Consider the following 14,767-nt stretch of genomic DNA (forward strand, 5'->3'; position numbering starts at 1 on the left):
GCACTGAACCAATCCATCCCTTCAGTACTGAAACTTCTAAAGCAAAGTAAAACCACAACCCTACAGTTGGGGAAAGAGGTGGACAGAAGATGCTGGGACTGCAACAGAATAAACTCAGAAATGAGTTCTGGCCTAGAGATCACATAAGCTGAGGCACGTGGAGTCAGTAAAACCTCGAATGATGTAGGACCAACCCAGGCAGAAAACCCCACGCCCACCCCACATCAGCTCTGATCTAGCGACCTCCATTCGCTCAGGCACTGCCAGTGACTGAAGCCCTCCTTCCTCACAGGACAAGCCACTACATCTTCTGATGGCTCTAGATGGTTAGAAAGCTTATCTTCACATCTTCCCAAAATCTGCTTTCTAACCCTTCCACGTCTTGGGCCAAATTCTCTAATTCAAGGTTACCTACAAGCCTAATCCCTCTTACAAAGGACCACCTAACCTCCAGTCCATCACCACCACCCCAGGCTACAAACGTTTCCATTCAATTACTTTCAATCCTGTCACCTCTTTGATTATCTTCTTCAGGGAGACATTTCTATAAAATCTCAATGTTCCCCATTTGTCCATGTGAAACTGAGCAGGACCCTGTGGGGCTCCTGGACACAAGAGCCTTCCTGTGTCCCCTTCCCTGAGTTCCAAAGGGCAGTTTCTCTGTAATCAGAGAAAGGAGGAAATACAGAGATAAGGGAGGAACAGTCAAAAAACAATAGCATAGCCTTGGGGGCAGGGTCCTGGTTCCCCCTCAAGGGATACACATCACAACATCTTAGAGCTGTTTTGCAGATACTGAAGCCCCCACCAGGTGGGAGAAGTTAACAGTATGCCACCTACTAGCAGGTAGACCCCAGACCAGTTGGAACCAGAAGGTTGATGATGCTGACTCCCACTTACCTCACCACCAACCAGTCAGAAGAATATCCATGAGCTGATCACACCCTCTTTGAACCCTTGCCATAAAACTTCTCGCTACCCCTTCCAAGTTGGGACACACAGTTTTGAGAGCATTAGCCCACTGTGACCCCCTTTGCCTGGCAAAGCAATAAAGCTATTCATTTCCACCTCACCCAAAACTGAGATTTAATTCAATGTCGGGGTACAGAGGCCGGATTCAGCTTCACATGCCACCTATTAAATGGAGCACCTAGAAGTTTTCAATTTGACGTAGGTTGTAGATTCCCTGACTTCATTAATTGCCTTGCTTACTATGTACACAGTACCTCAAGCCAGAAAACTGATTGTGCAAGCAGCAACTCCGTGTGCTTCCAAGGCCTCCTGTCATCTGGTCCAGCTCCTCTCTAGTTTTATTCTGACACATTCCCCGGAACCCTGCATCCTACTTGTACTCAACCACTCTCCTCTCTAAATGTGCCTGCACTTTCATGCCACCGTGCCTTCACTCAGCATGCTTATTTTACCAGCAATAACCATCTGCCCATTCTCTGCCTGTTGAACTCTTCATTCAAGGCCACATCAAGATACGATAGCAATAAAGGGAAGAACTAGTATGTACTGAATGGGAAGCACCACTGAAGAATTTTGTGTATAGTAACTCATTTAACCCTCATGTTAGGGGAAACACTGACTGAAACAGCCCGCCCTGGCCAGGCAAAGACAGTAACAATTTGCATGAGTTATTTTATGACAGGAGATCCTGGTAAAGAACACGGAACTAACAAGCCACCATCAAGCAGAATAATACAGGAAAGGTCAAAAGGAGAGAGGAGACACCACTCCACATTTCCTACCAACCTCCCAGAATCCTCCTTGCTGGAATCCATCTTGGCTGAACGGTTCTGCTCACCACCCGAAAGGACCCTGAGTCAGAACGACTGGCCAGAGACAACCCGGAAACTAATCCCATCACCATAAAACTTGAGACTGCGAGTCATGTGGCAGAGCAGTCCTCCTGGGTTGCCTTACCCTCCTGCTCTCCACCCGGGTGCCCCTTCCCAATACAGTATCTTGCTTTTCAGCACGTGTGTCTCCTCAGACAATTCATTTCCAAGTGTTAGACAAGAGCCCACTCTTGGGCCCTAGAAGGGGTCCCCCTTCCTGCAACACTCACAAAAACCCTATGAGGTTGGGACTATTATCATATGCCCATGATACAAGGGAGAAAACAGGCAAAGAGAGGATAACTTGTCCAAGGAGAACTAGTAAGTGACAGAAGCAGGATTCAAATCTAGGCAGCCTGGCTCCAGGGGCTGCAGGCTACACTTTCATCCAATATTCTCTTCTGCCTCTAGAAAGTCACCTTCTGTCTGCAGCGTTCTCGCTCTCTCTCTCTCTCTCTCTCTCTCTCTCTCTGGCTCTCATTCTCTCTCTCTCTCTTACTCTCCCCATGGTTCAGACTTAATGTCTCTTCCTCAAGTGCCAGCATGTTGTACAAACATATTCTATTGCACTTATTATAGTGATTTGTTTCCATATCTGTTTCTTCCATTAGAAGCTAGACTATTAGCTGTTTGGGTACAGGGAGTATATCTTAATGAGTGGTGAACCCTCAGAAATGAATATATAAAAAGCTATGTGCTATTATATGGTCATTTAAAACAATTATTGCATTTTTACTTAGAGCCAGGCATTGTGCTGGCACTACAGAAAACAAAGAGATGATTAACAGGAGTGTGTGTGTGTGTGTGTGTGTGTGTGTGTGTGTGTGTGTGTGTGTGTGTAAAAAAATGGATTTTGGGAGAGGACTGAAGACTGAGAGTATAGATTTGAGTACCCCTGAGCAAAGCTCTCCTTAATCTAACATTTGGGGTGGGGGGAGCCTGGTCTAATGGCTAGCTGGCCACTACTATATGTAAAAGCAAACTTCTCCAGCCAACCAGCCCTGCTCTGGGGAGCAGAGCTACCAGCTGTACTTCCCAGTCCTGGAAGAAACTGATGGAAGAGATAGACCTGCCTAGTCATGAGCAAAGGAAGTTGTCTCCAGCAGTCCTAAATAAACAACCAGATCTTCATCCTTAAATATGAAAGTAAAATCAGAATCATCAGACATCTGAGGGAAAACCAGCACCTTGAAAGAGTATATACGTATAACAGACTTCATAGGAAACATAAGTATTTCAGAAATCACAGGAGAATTCTAAAAAAAAAATCCAATTAGTCTTCAGGAAGAAATTGCATCTGTAAGATAAAAATAGAATACTATGAAAGGGAACATCATATCGTTTTAAAATAACAAATGAATAAAAGAATAAGTTGAAGAAGTTTTTCAGAACGTAAAATCTCCCTCACCCATTAAAAAAAATTTTTTTAAATGAGACAAAAGGTGAAAGACATAGAAACTTAATCAAAGAGAAAAATACAGGAAAAAAGATTAGAAGTTTTAAATGAATTAACAGAAGAAAATTTCTCAAGGCTATGGAATACAAAAATCTTCAGACTGGAAGTACCTGCTGAAGATTCAGCAGTGTGAACGGTTAAAAAAGGTCCCATGTTTTTGTGAAATTTTAGAAAAGATAAAAGATAAAAAGAAAAGATAAAAAGGATCCAAGAAGCTTCCAGAGAAAACAACCAACATCTATAAAAAAAATAAAAATCAGACTGGGAAAAGAGAAGGGCTGTGATTTCATGCACCAGATGGTAAGGTAACTTTTAGTCTATGGAAAATACATTTACTCTCATCAACAAGGGGGAAAATAAGCAATAGAAACTCCAAAAGGAAAATTTAGAAATTTACAAAGCCAAAATAATGCAAACTGTTTACTTGTTTTCAACTTTCATTATCAAATTAAAGTCTAAATTATGATTATGAAACTGACTGCATATGTGATAAATCTGATGATGTTAGAGTAAAGGTAAAGCTAGCAAAAATCTGTAAGCAGAAGGGAAAAGATAATAGGAGATAATGGTAGGAATACTAATGTCCTCACCTAATCTAGTGAGAAGTCAAGAGTAACTGTTGAATGTTTATGGAAAGAAATAATGGCCTAAGTTTATAATTTGCAATTATAAAGATAACCCAACTAAAGAACTAAAAATGAAACATAAACACTGGAAAGGAGAGAGAAAATAACATGAGATGTAGAGAGAGTAAATTAATCCCTCATCTTTCATTACAGGAAATCAATCATTACTGTGTCAGTTAATAAATCAAGATATTATAAATAAGTACATTATTTAGGGTCATGGAACAAGTCACTGGAAGAATTTCAAACAGGAAACATTAAAAGAGGCTGCCCTGAGAAAGGCTGGGGGAGGCCAGGGGTAAGGTCAGACTGTATTTATTCACATAATGAAGACAAGACAGATGCAGTTCCTGCCCCTGTGGTCTTTATATAGACTGTAAGCAAATCACTGTTGTATTAGAAGCTACAAAAAGGAGTATCAAGGGATCTTGCTTAAACAAAGGGATTTTTCCTAGATTAAGGTTCTGGGAAGGACTCTCTGAAGTAATCATGTTAATCTGTGTCTTGAAATATGAGTAGAAGTTAACCAGAGTGATCCTGGCCTAAGGAGAAATTTGTTCTTCTGGTGTTGGGGGGCGAGGGCAGTGGACTATGGGAAGAGAGATGAGCTTTCAAGGCAGAGGCAATGGCACCTACAAACTCACGGGGCCAAGAGTGAGCACGACACAGTGAAGGAACTGTATTTAGTACCTTCTAGATGAAGCGACCACACACCCTGGGAAGAGCGTCTGGGATGCCAAGGCATCTGGGATGAGCGTCTGGGATGCCAAGGCCACCCAGCCGCACAACCCCAACCTCCAACATGAACAACACCCCCTAGAGTTGTGCAACAGGCTGTATGGACGATGAAGGTGAGCAATAGTGCAGGGTAAGGTTTTCTAAAGAAGACAAAGATTAGGCCAGAGGAGACAAGAGAAGCTTGAGGATAGCAGAGGACCGCTGAGAGCAGCCACTGTGGGGACAGCAGCTGGGAGTCGATCAGAATACCCTGAATACAGAGCTGATGGAGGAGAGGAGATGCCTGGTGCCCCAGTGCTTGAGTGCTCTGGCTTCCTCTCCAGGTCCCTGTCTGCAGCACATCCCCAACCTCAGAGTCTAGTCCAGAGGACTCACTCCCTTGTCACTTCCTTTGCCTTCTGAGAAATGAAAAATGCCAGCAAGAAACTCCAATATCTTACCCCTGCATAAATTTACTATCTGCTCTAGGGGGTAAAAACAGAAGAAAGAATCTATCATCTTTGTTTTGCTAGACAGCCTCTTCCAGAGTACTGCATGATGCCATGGAACTCAGAAATGAAACAATGCCCAGAAAATAATGAAAACAGCTTATGCTTATCGAGAGCTTTCTCTGCTGCATGCGATGTGACAAAATTCTTATGCATTTTTGCATTTTATTTAATCTATTCTTGAAGGAATCCTAAGGCTGACGACTACTAATTCTTCCATTTTACAGATGAGAAAGTCCAGGCTGAGAAAGATGAAGCATTGATAATTCACCCAAGAACATGCAGCCAGAAAGTGATCAAAACAGCAGTTACTCTCAGGTAGCACCTCAATGATCTCCCTCCCTATGAACAGATTCTTCTGGAAAGGATGAGAAAGTAGGTACATCTCGTCTCTGTTCAAAATGTCCCAGATTAAACATGTCCTTTATCACAGAGCTCTGCACTTCTATGGAGCATTAAAAAATGGGCAGGAAATATTATATACGTATGTTACCACTACATGGGAATTCAGTCTAAACCAGTGCAAGGCAAGACTCCCTCTGAACTCAAGTGCAAAGTTTACCAAAAAATCAGTCCAGATTGCTATTTGTTTCCCCAGAAATTTGATAAAGGGAAAATCTGCTAATCTGTGAGCTCCTTGAGGTCAACACCTTGTCTTACTTGTATTTCTCCCCAACACCTAGCACAGTATCTGGTTCCCAGTAGAAACTCAATAAATGCTTGCTGAAGCTATGTGTTTTAGTTCAAAAAAACTGCAAAAATTGTTTTCTCCAGCCCAACCTCCTGGTGACCTCCACCACTCCAGATGGCATTGGTAAGAATCACGTTTCCCCTGCAGCACCCAAGTGCTTCGCATTGTTTGATCTGTCCTAAAATGCGTTTGCTGGAACTCCCAGAAGTATCAGTGCCTCAAAACTCACAGGAGGCTTGTGCATTTTTAACTATGTGAGCACAGCCCAACCCCTAGTTGCGAGAGGCAGCAGAGCCTACAGGTTCTGAAGGTTCTGGACACAGGCTCTGGAGACAGACCTTGTCAAATCTTGGTCCTGTCACTTTGTAGACTACAGAACTCTGGCAAATCACTACAAATCTCTGTGCCTCAGTTTCCTCCACTATCAAGAATGATAACAGCGGGCTTCCCTGGTGGCGCAGTGGTTGAGAGTCTGCCTGCCGATGCAGGGGACACGGGTTCGTGCCCTGGTCCGGGAAGATCCCACATGCCGCGGAGCGGCTAGGCCCGTGAGCCATGGCCGCTGAGCCTGCGCGTCCGGACCCTGTGCTCCGCAACGCGAAAGGCCACAACAGTGAGAGGCCCGCGTACCGCAAAAAAAAAAAAAAGAATGATAACAGCATGCATCCACAAGGGTTGTTGTTGAGGATTAAATGAGTGAATGCAGATAAAGCAATTCAGAGCAGTGACTTACACAGAGCTGGCACTTAATAAAAGCTAGTTGTTATTTACAGGGTGTGGCTCATTTAAAAGGCACCACTTAAGGCTACAACAGAAGGCAGGTGTCTCCTGCACACACTTGCAGACACCCCTACAATCACCCCTACTGTCGGTCTAAAGTGATTTGGAACACGCCAGACAGGGCACTGACCTTTTCAACATCAAGTTTAATTAAGGTTGGTGAGGAGCTAACATGAAATGTTTCATGTCTTTCCATGTAGCTCAGTAAGAAAGATTTATTAACTCATTAACATGTCTTGTTAGTTATTTTCAGCTGCTCAAAATGACTGCTCTTTCCAGCCAGCGACTTCTCCCAGGAAAGACCAAAAATAGATTCTGACCATGTTGACTTCCTAGGCTGGCATTTGCGTCACTAGACCATGTTTCTCCAACATGAGTATCAAAAGCTTAAACAAGTGTGGTGCTTGATTAAAACTCACCTGCCTCTGGTAACGTGCAGAAGGCTGTAGATGTGTCATGGTGAGGCCACGTCAGGCTAGAACTTTCTCCTGCTTCTCCTTGCTATGGAGTGTTGCACTGGCCAGAAGAACCTGGTTCCAGAGAGCCGGGTCTCTGTGATGTGCTGACCTTGCTTCCTGAAGACCAACTATCTGAGCCCATCAAACTCAAGCTAATTCACCCCACTCTCCATTTAGCTCATCAGACTGTGTCCATTTCTACAACAATAAAACCACCCCAGCTGTTGCCCCAGCTGCCTCACCCTACCTCTTCTGTCAAGTTGCAGATGTCTTCTGTTTTTTTTTTTGAAGAGAGCAGAAATTCTCTTCAATACACAACTCCTGAAATTTCTTTCTCACCTCCATCTCACAAAATGTGCTTAACTCAAGTGTACAATAATAAATCCCCGCTTACATTGTTCGTGGATATATGCTTCCTCTCTGCTCTTTCTAGTGTTTTCTGGCTAGATTAGAAGCAGTAAAACATAGTAGTTAATAATGTGAGCTGAGAAGGGAGGAATCCAGACACTTCTTTTTACTAGCTGTGTGACTTTGAGCAAATTATTTAATTCATGTCTCACACACTTTGTCAAAAGCATGAAAGTCATAATAGTACCTTCCTCATACGGCTGTTGTATTAAATTTTTTAAAAACCAAATAAGATGCTCAGAAGAGTGTTTATCGACAGTTATGTATCAAATTAATACTATCATTTTTGTTGTTGCAGTTTTGTTGCTGTTATTATTGTTACAACCTGCTAGTGGGCAGGGGTCAGATCACCCAGTCATAGTGCCAAGCAGAGATAGATATTTAATAAACTTCTTTTGATAATGGCTATTGATGAAGATAAGAATGAGGGGAGAAAATGCCAAATAAGGTCTGGGTTTTTAATAAAGTAGGCAAAAATGATTTCCCTAGCAACCAAATTTCTGAATGCATTTCCACCATCTTCTCAAGCTTCCTATTTATTATGACAATTTCCTGCTTTCAAATATTGAACACTAAACAGGAAATTAGTTTGAGGATGATGGTCTCCAGCCAAGGAGAGTAAAGCAATTTCCGTGGCAAAAGTAACCAGACACTCTTCCTAGGACATTTTCTTCAGAAAATGGATATAATGAACATGGACCTTGAAATAATCTCAGTGGACTTAAAAGTTTCACTCCTAGAAATGAAGGGCAAAGTTCCACTTCATCTGAATAGCCCAAATTGTCATCACAATTATGGTTAATTTTCTAACTGGAGACTGCCTTTCATAAACGCAAAGAAGAATCTGATGCTGCAAGTTGGAAAGTGGGTGGCCCCCTGGCGACACCCTCACGGTGTCAGGGTCACTTATGTGTACATGAGCAGAGAGGCCAGGATGAAGAGCCTGGAGGCACGGTGCTAAAAGTGCAGGTGTTACCACCGTAGGGGCCTTGGACACTTTAATCAATAGAAATTGGTAAGAAGCCAGACGAATTCAGGAAAGGCTTTATTGGGACTCGTGCTGCAGCATGAGGGAGTGGAAACAAGTAACAGGTGCGCTTGCTCACTCCCCAAGGAGGGCGAGCTGGTCCCTCAAATGGGGTGAGGGTGGGGGCAGATAGGTGGGTGGGGCTGCAGGGGTGGCATAGGCAGTCTGCCCACCCCCTTGGTGGTACTGTGTGCAGGGAGCATGCACAGGACCGTTTTTCGCTCCCCACACCTCAGAAGTGGCAGGTGGTTTTGGGCCTTTTTCTATCTTATTGTTCATAATCTGCCCCAACGGTGCATGTGCACGCCTGCATTATTTTTGTCCCTTATTTTTGTCCCTTATTCCACTGCTCAATAAACATTTCATTTAAATATTAACCTTGTGAATAGTCCTTACACCATTAAAACAAAACTCCTTGAGCAACATCATAATTTATATCTATATCTGTATCTGTATTTGCATATAGTAAACACAATGAAAAGGATAAATAAAAATAAACATTTAATTAATGATGAAGATGGTAATTTTTAAAACTTTACACTAACATGATGTCCAAACCAGTATCTGGTTACCTACTAGTATTTCATAGAAAGTCTACCACTTTGGTCATTTCACATTCACATAATAGAAACTTTCCAATATGCATCCAGATTATCTGTGGCTTTTCACTTGGGCTGCGTGGGTTGGGATTAACAGTAATTAAGGCTCTAAGGTAAATACAAAGACGAAATCCCTGAATTTTACATGTAAACAGCTTGTGTGATCAATGTAAAACTTACCAGAACTAATGCCAAGATGATAAAACATCAAGCAGTATGGGTTTGATCCACCCCACTCTCATCCATACACATACTCACACACCAGCATCACCATCAACACCATCTCCTCCTTAAGATTAATCAGCAACTTTAGTAACAGACAAAAGTTGTGAACCTAGCCGGTCCAAGCTAATATAGGTACAGCAAGACCGAAAGTATGAGCTTTGGAGAGTATTTTTGTCAATAATGGAAAAGCACCAATAAAGAACCAATTCTGGCTCAAAGGTGGATAGTAAAGAGGCGGTAAGAAGCCAGGGAAAGTTGGCAGGAGTCTCAAAAGAAGATGCCAAAAACCAAGTCAGAAAGCTAATAATCCTAATATCTAACAGCTGCGGATGCTTACTCTGTGCTGACTACTGTACATGCGTTCTCTCTTTATGGCCTCCCAGGTCAACAAGGTAGCTACTATTATTTTCTCTTTTGCATAAATAAGCAAACTGAGGCTCAGAGAGGTTGAAAAAGTTGCCTAAGTCACACAGTAAGTGTTGAAAGACAAAACTCAAACCAGGTCTGCCTGGTGCTGAAGCCTGGGTATTTAAGCACGAGGGACAGTGGAAGTGACCCAAGAGGAAGGGAGTAGAGAAGGCAGCAGGAGGCGGACAAGCCCTGGTCATCCAGCACCTCCACGGATGAGGGATTATGGCTCAGGACAGCATGTAAAAAGCCAAGCTCATACTTGTCTGCTCATGGCATCTGTGTCTCATACGAAGTAAAGAATCCAGAGATAGTCCTACACCAAGTCTTGGGGTCCCAGTTCTTCCCCACTGAGGACCTGACATTGCCACAGGGGACTTGCCTAGGCTGAGAATTCAGCCTTCTTTGAGTTCTTCGACCTAGGTTTGGCCTTCAGCTCTATCTGCCTTTGAATGTAAGAAAAAATAATTCTTTTAAATGCTGCCAATGAGGCCCTCTGTATTTCACACTCAGCTTTAAATTCTTGATTAATAGATCCGAACCTGTCATTTTCTTTCTTCAATGTTTAAAGGATACTTAGCAAAAGCAACCTAATTCCATAGCCCTCCTTAGGGTAACTATTTCCCCACATACCTCTCAAATCCCAGAGACACTGCATTTATTGCATCCCCTTCCATTTATATACTGTCCCAATTTACCACAAGTGACATAATATGCCAGAGACCATCAAAACTCCACCTACCCCAGTGATGGGGTATTGCTATCTGGCTGATGAGTTATCCACCTCCAGAATTCCATCCTAAAAATTTATTTCCAAAGCCTGTGCTATTATAGGACCCCCGTCTTGGGTTATGTCCCCTAGATGCAGGACCTGAGATGGGGGTTTTTATATGATTTATTGATGGAGGGTTCTTAGAATAAGAGGAATGCGGAAAACAGGGGAGGGCAGTGGCGAAAGGAGAGCAAGGATATACCTCAGCTAAAAAGTGGGCTGATCCCACAGGGAGTCCTGGAGCACAAACTGCACCACGGAGTTAGCCCTACCTTGAAAAAGAAGGTGGACATTTTTTCCTCCCATGTCAGTCAGTCATTCACTGTAAGCTACCAGCGTGAGAATGTAACCTCCTGGGAAATGCAGCTTCTGTTTGGCTGAGGGGAATTCTCTGAAGGAAGTCAGCACTCATAGCATTTGGTGGAAGGGTGCCCTGGCCAAGTAAAATGGGATCTGGATGGGGCACCAACAGCATCACCCATTTACCCAAGAGTCAATGAAGAAACAGAGAAAATTACAAGCCAAATGACAAAAAGAAACAATATGTCTTAAAACTTGTGGCTATAGCTAATGTGATACATACTGGTAAATTTATAGCCTCAAACGCTTATGTTAGAAATGAATAAAGCCAAAATATATTAGCAAGGCATTCAACTTAAGGAGTTACAGAAAACACACAGAAAGGAGAAGGAAAGAAATATTAGTGGTAATAAGAGAGAGCAATAATGAAATAGAAAAATTATGCAGAGGATCAAAGAAATTGAGTATTTTTAAAACATTAATTAAAAACAAATATCTGGCAATATTGAACAAAAAAGAAAAACACATATAAACCATGTTAGAAATGAAAAAAGAGAGACTATGACTAGATTTAGACAAGAGTTTTTTAAAGTTCTAAAAGAATACTATAATTTTGGCAAATAAATTTGAAAACATGAAAGAAATGAACAACTTTCTAAATAATATCAGTTGCCAATTTGATTCGATAAACAGAAAACCTGAATAGACATATAACCTTAAAAGAAATCGAACCTTTTAAAACACCACTTCAAACATACAAACACAACACCAGGCTGAGGCCATTTTAAAAGATTCTTCCTTCTAAGGAAGGGCACTCAGTAGCAGAAGATAAAAACTTAATGTTATCTTGAGTATAAAATAAACAGAATTTGTTTTAAAAAAAACACTTCTGAACTAATATCTTCTCATGTATATTCACTGACCAAAAAAAAAAAAAAATCCCATTACGTAATTTAGGACTCAGCAAAGAGAAGGAATTTATATTAGTCGGCTCAGCCGCCATAACAAAATACCACAGACTGAGTGGCTTAAACAACAGGCAATTATTTTTCTCACAGTTCTGGAGCTAGACGTCCGTAATCAAGGTGCTGGCAGATTTCGTTTCTGGTGAGGCCTCTCTTCTTGGCTTACAGATGCCTACCTTCTTGCTGTGTCCTCTCAGAGCCTTTCCTTTGCGCCTGTCCAGAGAGAGCGAGCTCCTCCGGTGTCTCTTCCTCTTCTTATAAGGACATCCTTATAAGCATATTCTTATAGAATAGAACCCCACCCTCATGACGACATTTAACCTGAATTTCCTCCACAAAGGCCCTGTCTCCAAATACAGTCACACTGTGCGTTGGGAGCTTCAACCTACAAATTTGGAGGAATGTGATTCAGTCCATAATAGGCTTGTCCTCCAATCTTGGGCCAAGAATTTCCCTAAAACACATGAGAATTTGGTATAGTTCCCAACACAAATTAATGCGGGAAAACCGCACGTTCAATAAACGCCGCTAGTGTAATGGCGGGTGGGGCGGGCGGGCGTAGTGCTCGACCTTCCGCCGGAGACCTGGATACCGCGAGACTGTCTGCGCGAGACCGGGAGCAAGGCGGGTCGAGGTCCCGCTCCAACAGTGGTCAGCGGGGAAGGGTTCCTCCCGGTGACAGGCGCAGTGCCGTCCTCTCCGCAGAGCCCTCCAGGCCCTCTGGCCTCGGGCCGGCGGGTGAGCTGGGGGGCCCAGGGACAGACTGGGAGCTGTGTTCCTGCAGAGCTCCAGAGCCCTCGCCACGGCCACCCTCTGGCCAGGGCCCAGGCCTTGAGGCGGCGGCTAACCTATCCCCCATCCCCGCCTCCATGACCTGACGGTGGCCGGGGTCTCCACGGGTCGAAGTTCGCAGGACCCGGCGGCCTCAGGAACAAATACAGTGAAACCAAGGGGAGTATCTCATTGAATTTTAAACTCTGTGGGTATTTTTTGCAATTTAAAATCATTTTTGTTATTACTAAACCCATAATAAACGAAAAGAGAACGGCGGGACATCCTTGCATCATTGTCTCTTTAATGGAAGATTGAGTTTGTGAGGGCATTTGAGAGACCTGTACGATGATTTAGTAGATTAAGGTCACATTCCGGGGAGAAAAAAACACTTAGAAACCTGCAGAAAAGCTGTATGTTTAGTCTCATAAATATAACCAATGCATGCTAGCCATTTTACAGCACCTTGTAGAAATTACAGTCCTTGTTGGTTACGGGAAGTTTCTAATGTCAGTTAGCCATGTGGTCTAAAGAGATTTGACTTTGGCAATCTAGATGCCTCCTCAGTTGCCCAGGTTTGCCTATGGAATAACAAAGATACAGGGGTCAGCTATACAAGAGATGCATTAATGAGTTCTCAGTGATGGTACCTGAATCACACCCATTTTGTTATTACATATTAAGAAGGCAAAATGCTTTTGCTTAACTGTTTTTGCTTCTCAAACATGAAAGGAAAACACAAAACTATTTTAATTCAATAGAATGAAGGCAGTGAATATCTTACAAACTGAAGCAGAATTTTAACCAATCTCTTTGTAAAACTGTGAATTTATTCCTATAGCTATATCTACACTAAATGTGCATAATTTGTTTTTACCTTTATCATAACAAAAATTCTGAACCTGTGTTTCTCTAATACCATTTCATAAAAGAAAAAACTGAGTTTTTTTAAAATATCCCTCAAATTTTTATCAACTAAACAACATGTATATGAAGCTGTAAAAAAATTTTCTTTACATAATGAAGTTTAATATCTATGCCAAATAGAAACAAATATCTTTTAATGTGCTGAATTTCCACATGGTTTAAATCAAAAGTATCTATTATGCTTGTGAAAAAATGTCATAAAAACAATTAATACATGAAATATTAGCAACACAACATCATAAACAATAAACTATCCAAACCCATTTTAATTATATAAAACACAGATCTATTTGCTAAAAAAAATACAGCAAACTTACAGAGTGAGCACTGATACAGAAGTAAAAACCTAAAAGCTCGTAATTTGATCAAAACAAATAATTGTCCTTAAAAGAAGAGTTCTAAACATATACAAAAATGATGAGCTCAACTTAATCTTTACCTACAACTTCAATAATCACCCATTATCATTGTACATATTAAGGATTTAAGACACAAGAAAAACACTGAAGCAAAAAAAACAGAATAGGTTTTCTTCAATCTTCTTCTAAAATTGACTACTGTCATTCCTTCTTCCCATATGCCATTACATTTGTGACAGTAACTCAACCCCTCAATTAAACTATGTGGTTTAAGTGGATTAAGCAACAGAGAACACATTTGGTTCCATTCATAGATTAAAGCTAAGTCGTTGTTGGCTTAAGTCAGCGGAGCTCCATTAGTTACCTCCTGATTTTATAAATGCTTTATTGTTATCCAGACATTTTTTAATTCCCCATCTCCTACAGTATGCTATGCCTCTTCAAAAATAATATTTTTCTTCCTCATCAACATGTAGGGGCACATATTCATTCTCCAAGTCACTTAGACTTCATGGTAGGAAATATACAAATTTCATGTGGTAAGAACAAAAATCAGACCCATCTAAATACCAGGATAGTTTCTGAAAAGCAAAAATCGTACACTATTTACAAAAATGATATTTAATAATGAAGAACTGTATGTGCTCATCACCTTAGAAAAACAGACTAACCTTGAAAAAAAAATCCTTCCATTCCAGGTTATTACACTCATACAAGGAAGCTAAAAAGCTTCTGCACTGAACTTGAACATTAGATAAACTAATAGACTAATAAGTCATACTTTTATTCTGTTTGTGGTGAACTTGGCTACTTGGTACCGAAAAGAGTCCTCTCTACATGTTCATGGAAATCACACACACATTCACAAGCAGTAAGGACCTTTTGACAGAGCCTGTGTTTGGTTGGTACAAAATATTCTGAGCCA

The sequence above is a fragment of the Pseudorca crassidens genome, chromosome 10 (genome assembly GCF_039906515.1).
Source record: "Pseudorca crassidens isolate mPseCra1 chromosome 10, mPseCra1.hap1, whole genome shotgun sequence".
Lineage (NCBI taxonomy): Eukaryota > Metazoa > Chordata > Mammalia > Artiodactyla > Delphinidae > Pseudorca > Pseudorca crassidens.